The following is a 12,509-nucleotide window of genomic DNA, read 5'->3' on the forward strand; positions in this document are numbered from 1 at the left end:
GTGGCAGACATGGCAGCTAGGGCTGGAAGTGGAGAGCTGAGAGCTCACATCTTGAAACAGAAGCAGAGAACAGAGAGAATGACTGTGAATGGCATCTGACTTTTAAGAGCTCGAAGCCCACCTCCAGTGACACACTTCTTCCAGCAAGGCCTCCTAAGCCTACCCAAACAAGACCACCAAGTGGGGCTAGTTGCCTGAGCACATGGAGATACATCTTACACAAACCAACACAGAGAGTTACAGAGAAATACCCTGCCTTTCATTATACAATGATGTTAACAAGTAGAATGTTTTATTACCATATTTGAAAGAATACTGTTGAGGAAGGATTTAGTCATCACAATCATAGGTTCCAGAAAGATCTAGTGTGTCTGAAAATTATTCTCAAAAAGGGAATGAGACAGGAAAACGACTATTTTCCAGGTTAAGTGCTGTAATGGCCATATGTATATCTAATGCTGTTGACCACATATGTCAACAAAATCAATTCCTCACGAGTGTTGAAATGTAGTTTGGGAATTTATTCCTGAATATTTACAGGTATGCTTGGGTAGCAAGATTACAGTAACTTATTTTTGGCACAAAGTGTTCCTGGTGGTTGCTGTTGCTGTTTGCCTTGGAGTTCCCATTTTCTGAGTCCCAGCAAGAGGCTTCATAGGCAGAGGCAAAGTCGAGGCTCTGGTGACAGCCAACGATGGTGGGCATTATTCTTTGTGTGGTTTCCATGCTGAGAATCAAACTTCATTTCAAGCCAGACATTTATCCTAGCTGGATAATATCGACTGGACAACCTGAACCTCGAAGGCTTAAGAGGAAAAAAAGGAGAAGGCGGGGACATGCTGCAAACAGTCCATGTTGTATGGAATGATATGCATGAATCACCTGTAAATTTGCATTTTTTAAATTCAGAATATAGAGGACCTATCATAATAAGATTGCAATCTTATTCCTTTTAAACACTATAAGTATATTTCCACTTAAAGTAATAATAATGATCTGTTCTCAACAGCTCTTTTACATATATTAACCTCTATCAATGTTACCTTTGAACAGTTCTACAACCTCCTAGGGTGCAAATGTCTCTGTTTAACTAACACTCTTTATTTTATTACATTCGAAATGTACTTGTGAAAATGGAAGTGCTTTGTATTGCTGTTATAGCTCCAACAATGTGATTATTTAGCACTTCTCAGAGACTGATTTCCTCGTTAGTATTTGTACAGCCCATGTACCCGCTACAAGCCATGAAAGGTGCAAACGGCTTTGGAAGGCTGGAATTATTTAGCATGTTTTAGAGCAAGAATGACAAGGAATAACAGTAAGAGGGAGCACAAAGGAAGGTTTCTAAGAAGTGAAAATTCTATGCTCCTGTTGACAAAAATCCTCTAAACATATGTGGAACGCAATCAAAATAACCTCTCACTGTAGCTGAGAACCAGATTCTGGCAGTCTGAGACGTGCAAAAGGTATCAGCCTTGAGGAAGACAGTGAGGGGTCCGTGCTGCGCACAGAGGTGTGCACCGAGGCAAAGCACAAGAGGTCTACCCTGTAGACGAACATGTGCTTCCTAGACATGAAAAGGTTCACCTCTGAGCTTGGAGGATTATTTTCAATGTATGCACTTTTAAAGGAAGATGTTGACTTCCTGATTGAGTCACTTTTGATTTACACCTTCCTGGAAAGTGGGGCTGGAGGTAACTGGGATACCACAATGGCTAACAGCCAAGAGTCTTGTCAGAGAGTCATGAAATCCTGGGGCAGCCAGGGTTAGCACTCCCAACTGTCTCCGTGTTTGGAAAGCAAGGCAAAGCTGCAAAGTCCCTCTGTGGCATAAACTTTGCACCCACTCACTATATTTACTTTCCTACCCTGTGAATGGCAGGTGCGGTCAGTCTTACAGTCTGCTGGTCCAGAAAGGTATGCAGTGATTCAGAAACAGGCCAGTATAAAGCAGAGCTATTATGGTCTTTAAATTAGTTCTGAGCTTTCCTTACCACTGGGTCTCTCACTGACATACTAACAGACAGGGCAGGGCTTTAGCTCTGGTGCATCAGTACAAAGGGATATTATGAAGCCTTTACTGATCACAAACAAGAAGGCTGAACAGAAACGGTTTACAGTGTAACGAAGGTAGTAAATTGAATATTGAAATGAGCACCTTGCCGGTGGCTTTGCAAGATAAAGCTGATTGTAGGAACTGGAAGGTAAAATGGGAAATTAAAACATACGCAGGACTCATGGTGCAGCTTAGTGGTGGCATGGTTGCCTATCATATATGCCCTGGGTTCTAGCGTGGGAAACACTGGTGTATTTGAAGATTGAATTTGCTGCTTTATTATTACTTATTATTTGTAGTGGTATTTTATTTTATTTTGTGTATGTCTGTGGAACATGTGTGTATAGTTCCCAGACCAGAAGAGTGCACTGAATCCCTTGGGATTGGAGTTATTGACAGTTGTGAGATGCCATATAGGTGCTGAGAATCACCCCCTGGTTCTCTGCAAGAGAAACCAGCACTTGCTGAACTATCTCTCTAGCTTGTGTTTCGTTGCCTTAAAAAATTACTGTAGTTCTACTGGTTCTCATTTTGTACACACACACACACACACACACACACACACACACACACACACACACACATCAAACAAAACCAAACCCTACCATTGCCTAGGATAATCTGAGAAGCTAGAGGGAGAATTACGTTCCCGTGTGTGTATCTTTGGGCACAGCATGGAAGCCCAAAGGTTTGAGTTGGGCCAAATTCATAAAAGTTAACACGATCAAAGTGCTTCTGGTTTATGCGTGCAGATAGCAACAATCATTCATAAAACATGGACTTAGATTAATTAATACTTTATTTCCGAAATTGCCAATAATTTCTTGAAAGAAAGTGAGTTCTGTTGTTTTGCTGTGGGTCTTGTCTAACAAAGGGAGGAGCAGAGGGAAAACACCAGTAAGTTTATTAGACGGTTGTTAAATGGAATAACTGGCTGCGTTTCGTTACCTCTCTCAAAATATTTTCTCCAAAGATAAGTTAGAACTTAAAAGAAATGAATTTTTCCATCACATTTCACTTACCCATCTTGTGGGTGTTCACATGTCTACGGCAGGGCAAGCGTAGCCCTCAGAGGACAACCTACGGGAGCTGGTTCTCACCTCCCACCATGTGGAGCCTGGTATGGAACATAGGTTTTGGGGCTCGCGATGAGGCACCTTTGCTAGCTGAGTCATCTCACAGGTGCATTAGAACTTCCGGATGCAGTTAGCACTTTGTACCTGGGCAGCTATAGAAACATTTTAATGTGATTTGTACAGACTCTGGAATTCCAGTAGACTCTGATGTTGGAACCAGATGTAGGAGAAGCTGCCATTGAGATGCAGGTGCTGACATCAGGCCCCCTGCTGCCAGCCACCACCAGGCTGACTTACTCCTGTGCAGCAGCAGGTGGCTGTGTTGCCCACGTACGCCATTCTGGCTCTTGATGGCACAGTAAGGTCTGAGTTTCATTTCTAAATGAGACTCTTGTCCCAGCCACTATTTTTTTTAAATACCAATACTATGAGACTTTCTGTGGGTGCTGAGGACACAGGGGATGATCCCTGTGCTAAGTGGAAAAACAAACAAACAAACAAACAAACAAACAGTACTTGAAGAGCAAGAAAGGGAGCGCTTTGCTGGAGAGGGGTCCACTTTTATCTCTTTTATGAGATGTGGTTAATTTTTCTCCTGTTTCTTCTCCTCTTCATGCCTCCTCCCCCTTCTCTTCCATTTGTTTCTCCCATTCCTCCTTTTCTTCTTTATTCATTTTCTGTGATGCTGAACACTAATCCAGAATCTCACGCATGCCAGGCCAGTCATCAGTTACTCCATTGCATTATTAATCCAATGGGCTCATCTTAATGTTTGTGTAGGGAAAATATTCCATTGACAAAAAAAAAAAAAAAAAAAAAAAAAAGAAAGAAAGAAAGATGAAAGAGAGTGAGGGAGGGGAAGAAATAAAGAAAGATAAAAAAGATAAGAAGGCTGGAATATTATTGGTTGCTTAATTCTTCATTTTCTTTTTTCCTAAGCAGGTTAATCAGTACCTTTTCTCTCTTATGTCTTAATCGCCCCCCCCCCACCATTGTAGAAAAATTAAGAAACAATGAAGGCTAGATGGTGCGGCAGTAGTGCCTGCCCAGAAAGTGGTGCTTAGCAACCAAGACCGCAGAGTTGCTTGCAGGGCAATATGGATTGATTTTGTTTTGATTTTTTTTTTTTTAAGCTCTGATAATAGCTGGAGATTAGCCTGTGGTCTGGAGTAGTGATTCCCAGTGTGTCTTTGAGTCATTAGTCAATTTCATTTTTTATTTGACCTCTATCTAGGGATGGCACTTTGGACTGCTTGCCGTTTTCTTGTGCTAGGCTAGAACTGTGGACCACAGGTTATAGATAGTTGTTCTGAAAAGTGGACTTCTTAAATGGAGCAGGACCTGCTGGTGAGTGGCAGGAGACACTGGCTACTTAGTTCAGAGAGAGGGTGTTGAGAAATGGATGCTGAAACAATATATGGGCAGTGGGGGGGGGGGGCGGGGTGCACTCTCACCGCAGCATTGGAAAACAATGTTTTAGACTCCACTTAAAAATATCTTCAGAACTCTCCCATCAGAGCATGTGTGTATATATGTGTGTATGTGTGTGTGTGTGTGTGTGTGTGTGTGTGTGTGTATGTATATATATATGTATATATATGTGTATATATATATGTATATGTATACATATATATATGTATCTGCATATTCCTGTGGACCACCAGTGACTCTGATGAACGTTTCTAGAACTAATCTGTACACTTCAGATTTAGTCCAATAAAACCTTTCCAATGTTAGAGTAACCAATAATACACTAAAAAAAAAAAAAATTGTTTGTAGTTTCCTAATGTTGGTGAAAGCTCTGCTTGTTTGTGCCTGCTCTCCATGTACACTTGACAGGTGATAATTGGATAGTCCATCTGACTTAACAGATGAAATCTTCCAGCCCACTTTTAACCTGATAAGCTTTCAAATGCCAACGGACTCCAGGAAGGAAACGGCCATTCTATCACCCAAAGCCAGCCAGGAAACAACTCTTTTATTTTAGGCAGCTTCAGGGTTCTTGGAGAACATGGATGTAGTTATAAAAATGGAAATTTCTCAATTTCCTGTCTTCATCTTTGGCCATTCTCCTGTAGTCTCATGAGTAACAGGACCCGTGCTCTTTCTGCCCTTGTGACACTCCGCTGGCCATTGCCCTGGTTCCCTAAGTACTCCCTTGTGCCTGGTGGCTAGCTCCTTTTCCTCTTAGCATTGCATGAAGTTACCACCCTTCAATCATTTGGCTTCTTGGCTTGGATCTGGGTGGTGGTGGGGTGGCTTTTCCTGTTTTCTAGTTCATATTTTGTTTGGTGGCGTGGGGATAGCTTCGTCCAGATGGTCCCCATCCCAGGACATTTTGTAGAGTATCTGTGAGCCAGCAAAATGCCATGGAATTTCTTATTGTCTCTGGACTCAAGAAGGTCCCTTAGTTTGCTTCATGTTGCCAAGTCATCCTGTGAACTTCAGAACGTAGTATTTTCTGAGCACACTCATATGCATGCAGCGTTTATCACGGAACAATAAAAGTCAGCCTTTGGCAGATTCTTGCAAAGGCAGACTGTGGAAAGGGATAGTTGTTACCCCTTCTGGGATACTGCCTAACCCTTTCTCTTTTGTGTCTTTATTTATTTATTTATTTTTAAGCAGAATTCTTGAGTCTCAGAAATGCACTGGGAGCAGACTCTACCAGTTGGACGCCCCACAGGAACCGACCGCAAGGACCCGCCTAAAACCTCCTCCCAACCCCAATCTCAGAATTGTGAGCCCGAGTCCTTTAGAAGCAAATCACGTGGAATAAGCCAGATTGCGAACGAAAGCTGCACGGTCTATTGGCAGCAGCGTAATTTGTGTTTGTTATGCTCTCTCAAGCACTGCTCTGTCCCCCTTCGTCTCATTTGCTTCTTGCACAGTAGACATCTGCTCACAACTGAAATGCCTTGGAAGAACTTGATCCCTTCGGGCCAGAAGAGGTGAGGGTGGAACAGGGGCCACTTGATCTGAATTGTGCTTAACAGCAACTTCATTCTCAAGGGTGATGCCGAGCAGTCTTTCTTCTGCCTTTATCCCACAGCCTAGCCCAGACCACCCTCCATTGTCTCGCAGTGCGCAGGAGCTATCTGAGTAAAGGATGTTGTGTTGAATGGCTCCTGGTGAGGGCTTTTAAACGCTTTAACATGTGGCATCATTGTTCTAGCTGTCACTGCTGTCTTGGAATTTATTCTCAGCTCTGAGAAAGGCTTTTAAGCCATGTGTCAAGCAGCACGTCAGCAGAAACTGCCAACAAGCATGATTTATATTCAGCCTTTTAGGGCCAGAAGACTACTGCCTCAGGCCGCTTTAGGTCTGAAAAAACAAAAAAAAAAAAACAAAAAAAAACAGGGGCCCATCTCACCAGTCTGTGCCCTACATCTGCCCTAGGTCAGGCTAATCATTTTATTTGAAGGGTAACAGACGTTTTCAGTGACGTATTTCCTAAATGTGCCCTCTGGTACTGTAGTTGTAGAAAGTTACCTCTTTGTAGCCCATATCACCCTTTTCCCTGTCCCCGTATCTGCATTTAAGCCCTCTTCTCCAAACAGTTAGGGAGGGTCCGTTCTGGCTGGCTGTCTTAACTGAACAAAGGGGAAAATTGATAAAGTTTGTTTATAGGGCAAGAGAACTTGCAATTAGAATTTCAAATTAAGTAATATGGTGCTTCTCATTCATAGGGCTACTTCTTATTCCATAGAACACCATGCAGGCACACACAAACTTAATATACAGAAATCAAGCCATCCACCAAAGTGGTGGATGGATTAATGAGAACATAAAGATATAAGAGGGTATAACGCAACCTTAAAAATAAGCAAGGTATTGATACATGTTACAACATGGATGATCTTTTCAACTAGCAGCAACACAGTATGCTATTCCATTCCTATGAAATATCTAGGATAGATGTATACAGAGGAACGAAAAGTCAACTATTACTTGGCAGAGGCTGGGCCAAGGAAAGAGTGGGAGTGACTACTAACATATATTGAGTTTCTTTTCGCAGTAGAAAAGAGGTGGAGCCAGATGGTTGCGAAGTCTGAATATATTAAAAACCACTGTATTTTTTTTTCATTTTTAATAGGTGAGTTTTAAGTCACTTAACTTATATAGCAAAGCTGTAGGTATACATATGTTTGCACGCAAATTATAATTTGTGGTTTTTTTTACGTTTTATTTCCTTTGGGGTATGTGTGTGTGTGTGTGTGTGTGTGTGTGTGTGTGTGTGTGTGTGTGTTTCTAAAAGAACTTAAAAAAAAAAAAAAGAAATTGACCTAACACTCTAGTGATTAAAAATGTACTTTTTATAAAAACAGAAGATATGAGATACAGTTATATGCCACTAGGAAAGACTTGCCTGGTGACATTGCTGTGGATGGAATTAGAATTTCAGAACTTCCTTTTGCTTCTCTGCATGTATTCCAATTTAAGATATTATGCTGGTTTATTTTGTATAACTTTGAAGATGAATCTAAGTTTTAAAATTAAGAAACAGAGAAAAACGGTATGAGCTTAAAATGCGAAACGATCTCTATCCAGGAGAACAAGAATCAGAGGGGGAATGCGAAGTACAGAGCAGGTCAGAAATGTCACCTCCTCACCGTTTGCTTTCTGTTCCACACACTCAGAAAGTAGTGTATATTTACATGGATAGCCTTAGGTTCATAATTGTGATTAAGTGCATTAGAAAGAAGCTTAGCGTTTATCGAGTGCACCTGGCTGCCAGGTGCTCCCGACATCACTGTTCTGTCGGTCACCTTAATTTATATCTGGTTGGGGAAGGTTATTTTCAACACTTCCACTTACATCCTTCCACAGGAGAGAAGTCAGTCATCTGGTCATACCTCACCCAGCTGCAAAAGGAGACTAGACACAGGATTTCTAATTGGCTGACCATGTGTCTTGCAAAAAGCTGTGATAATATGGGATAGGAGAAGTGTAGATTTAGAGGGCTGGTTGGCTAATCTTGGTTGTCAACTTAACTGCATATACAGTTAATTAAAGCAATAGCTGCTGGGCACTCCTGCGAGGAATTTTCATTGGATAATTTGGAACAGAAGACCCACCCTAAGTGTAGGAAACACCTTCTGCTGGCAGCCCAGATAAAAGACCATGGAAGAAGAACACTGCTTTTTGCCTGCTTGCTGCTCCTTTCTCTGACAAGTCTGCTTGTCCTGTTGCAGCAGCGTCTCTTCCCCAGCACATCTTCAGACTTCTCGTGGAGACTGAAGACCAAATCTCCAAGCATCCTCCAAGCTCTCAGAGCTAAGTTAAGACTACTGAGGACTCCAGCCTTGTGGACTTAACAAACTGCTCTATTGGCCTCTCCTGTGTGGGACAATGGTTGGGTTACCTAGACTCGTTACTGTTAGTGAATATACTAAATCTCCCTTTAATGTATATACCCATTCTGTTATTCCTGTTCCTTTGGAGAAACCAAATAACACAGAAGGGAAACTAGCCCATTGCCACACTTTCTGTTTAAAAGATGCCTCTTGAGGATTTTCTAAATACTTGACTACCTTTTCAAATATAACTGCCATTCAGGCTTCACTTCCCATGACCAGTGGATCCTGAGACAGGGAAGCAGGGCAGGAACTACAGGGAGCAGAAGAGACCTCAGGCAGCTGTGAGGTCATCAAAAGACAGACTCTTGGGAAACAGGCTTCAGAGAGACAGCTTGTTTAATTGGAGGGAACAAAGGCTACATAAACCTTTGTCGGGTGGGTAGGTGCTTTTGAGGTGAGTGTATATTATTGGCCAGGACCACGGTGCTGTGTAGGCCTCATTTGCATGAAGAGGAATTACAGGTGCTGCTGGACATGGCCTTATTAGGGGAGAGGAAGTTTAAATTGTCTACTGGGCGCAGGGCTATGAACTCGAAAACATCAAGGTGGGGGGTGGGGGAGGGAAGTCCTCAGTTCTATTCCCAAGGATGTCAGGATGATATTTCATGGGTTTTTAAGACTCCTCAACTCTACTCTTACTCCAGGCTGGCTCCCCAAGTCCCATCACTCCCCAGCCCCACATATAATAAAATTATATTTATGCAACATAAACATATTTTGAACCAAACGACAATTTTAGATACTTGTAGGTAGTAGAAGCTATTGGTGCTCTTTAAAAAATATGAAACTAAGTTTTGACTTGAATGGTTAATGGGTATTCACTTCTCATAAACAGGTTGTGGAACTCAAATGACTCTAGAAGGTTTTTTAAAGCCATGTGCTCATTACTGTTCTCCAGTTTTGTTCTTTTTCACTTTGCACAGAGTGGTTGCTTATAAGCCACTCACATCCTCGATTTGCTTTATATCTAAGTTTTTTACAGAATTTTTAATACCAGGATTGGTTTACGTACAAAGAGCTCACAGAGTACCCTATGTTCTATAGCAATGCTCATATTAGTTATGCTAGTGTTAGGGGTCTTAGTGAGTAAGCTCCAAATTCCAGTTTCTTTACAGAATACAAATATGTTTCTTGCTTATACAACTAGTCCAGTATGAGTGTGACGTGGGAGCTTCAAACACGATGAGTCAGTGAACCAGATACCTCCCTTCTTTTGATGATATCTCTCAGTGTCAGGAACACTGCTGTCTTTTTCAGCCAGCTGGGTGTGAGAGGGGAATAGTGAAGCTCCAGTACAGTATGCAAGCCTAAGACTAGAAATGAAGTACAAACTTTCCCCAGCCCTTGGCTAGCCGTGTCACATGACCATGCCTAATCAACGGGAGATTAGTTCAAATGAGTCTTATATCCAGGAAAGGAAAGCATTGAGAAACAATTCCTTCCCACAATGGAAGTAAGTCTAAAGACTTTATAATGACTACGTGTTCTTTTATTCCTTGTTCATATTTACATCTAGATCCTCATCTTGCTTCTTGAACTCTACTCCATTTCAAATCACTAAATCATAGAGAAGTCTGGGGCTGGGGTGTTGATAGCTCATATAATAATAGTGTTTGCTAGCGGAACAGTGACTAGCAATTATTCCAATCTTTTGATCTTCTTATCTTTTGTCCCATGGACCCAACCAGCTTTTATCAACACTTTTCCCACCAAATAAAAAAAGAAAGCCAGGGTATTATAAAGTGCTATTGCTTAACCACTGTTTGATGTTTTGTGGTTCTTCATTTTCTTTTCATCCTAGAAAATCTTAAGGGCTAGGAGAGAAGGCACTTCCTTCTGCATAACTGGGAGAATTTGTACCAAAGTAGCTCTCTGGGTCTTTGTTCATTCTAGTGTGGAAAATAGTTTAACTAGAGTTACCTAAGATACTGGTCCTCAAACATCAATGTACTTAAGGATATTTCAAGTCTCGTTCACTGAATCTGATTTAACGAGTCAGGTATATTTTCCATATATCCATATTTTTAAGGTTCTGGTATAATGGTCTATAACTTGTTATTTTGGAATTATTACCCTACGTGGTTATAGAGTCTAAAGTAGAAGACAAGAAAACTATTTAGAAAAACTTATTCATCTCTACATGAGGGAGTTTTTAAATACTCCAAGTACCTGGATGACTGCCAAGGAAATGCCATTATAAACTTTCATTGCTGTTCCCCTTGGCTTGCCCCCTAGGTGTCTGTCCCTGAACTTCTGCTGTGCATGACTACTGGAGCTACATAATCACTTTCAATAGCCACAAAATATTGCTCAAGAAAGGATAATGTCACACGTGCAGGCTGATAAATGGGATTTTTAGGACCAAGAAAGAGTGTAAACTCGTCAGCGATGGCAGGAGCCAGGCACCTGGCAATTGTCTTGTTTCCCCCACTTTTAAAGCCAGTTCCCTGACTGCATACACCAGGAGGCCACTGTGAAATGGTTGCTAAAAAATGTGACACAGTTATGGACACCAGTGGAGAGGTGTTAGTGCTAGTCTCTCCAGAGGAGAAGGCCCTGTTACTGGTTCTATCTTTAAGTAAGAGGAGAGAATTATTAGAAATCAGATGAGGATTTAGTGATACGTGGCAGAGAAAGAGGACTGTCTTGGTCCTCCATTGGTCCAAGCATTCTTCTGCTCTAAGGTTTGTGGTATACATCAAAACAAGCAATAGTTGATGGGAAGCAAAGCACTGGCTTATTAAGCTGGGCTGATGGCTGAATGTGGCTCTTATAAAGGCTGGGTTCATATATAGAGAATCTTCTGAGGAGTCTTTGATAATATTAAGATGTAACACTGTCAGGAGACCTAGAAGGGCCTACATTATGCTTTTCTCCGGTCATCCATATTGTCGTTAGTTTCTCAGGAAGATTTATGCCTGAAAAAAATGAAAAAAAAAATCAAAATTTACTTTGTTACTAGCTAGACAAGTGTTAAGAATACCTAGAGACAGCTGGGTTGGCACAGGTGTCCTAGTTGGTAGTCCACATGGAACACTTTTAAACAAGTCCCAAACCTTTACCTCTGAACTCTTCAAACAAAACACTAGATACACAGACACAGCAATGTGATGACCATGTTGAGAAGAGAAAGTCTGTGCTTCTGGATATTCTGGGACAGCTTACCTCATCCTCAAAGACGATGGGCATGGGGAAATAAAGTCATGCAGTTGGGTGAACTTCAACTACTTGGCTATTCCATCATCTGAAATATGGCCACAACATCATCATCCTTGCCTAGAGGAGTGAGAGTTCTTCATCCCCGTAAAGAAAGTACAAAGGATGCTGAGAAAATGAGTTCCTGAGCTAGTCTCGGCTCATCTAGAAACACTCAGTACTCGAGATGGTGACAAAAGGAATACGGAGGAGAAGTCTTCAGTAGATCCTGGCTTCCTTAGTTGTCCACTACCTATATGGAAATGGAAGAGAAGACAGCAAGATGGTCAGGTTGCAAAGGAGGTCAGCCATCATTCACCAGGCTAGCTACGGGAAGTGATCATGAAGGAGGTCAAAGAAAGATGACCGGTTTGGTTCAGATCATTACCAGCCAATGAAGTGGATTCTAGCAGTGGAAAAGTGTGTGTCCCTAGGTGGAATCCTGTAAGGAAAAATGACCCTCCCACTGTGGTTCTGCTCTCATGCTGAAGTGTGCCTCACAGCATGGGCAAGCCTTCCTCTTAGAATGGGAATAAAGTTGGGTATAAAAAGGGCTTAGGGGTCACTCCCTCTGCACCACAAAGGAATCTTCTTGCAACATAGGATGATGTCATTTCCCAAAGAACTCCTGGTACCCTATAGATTCATAAAGGTTGGCTTTTCAGGCTGCACAGGGCCCATATTATCATCTTCGGTGTTGAGAGAGGTTCAGTCCCATGTTATACTAACATACGACATTTAAAGAGGCAACAAGGGAGGAGGAGTGTGGTGTAAAAAGTTCAACCTAGGCTTTCGGTTTGAATGTCTGAACTCAAATATCAG

Source organism: Acomys russatus, chromosome 24 (assembly GCF_903995435.1).
Source record: "Acomys russatus chromosome 24, mAcoRus1.1, whole genome shotgun sequence".
Taxonomy (NCBI): Eukaryota; Metazoa; Chordata; class Mammalia; order Rodentia; family Muridae; genus Acomys; species Acomys russatus.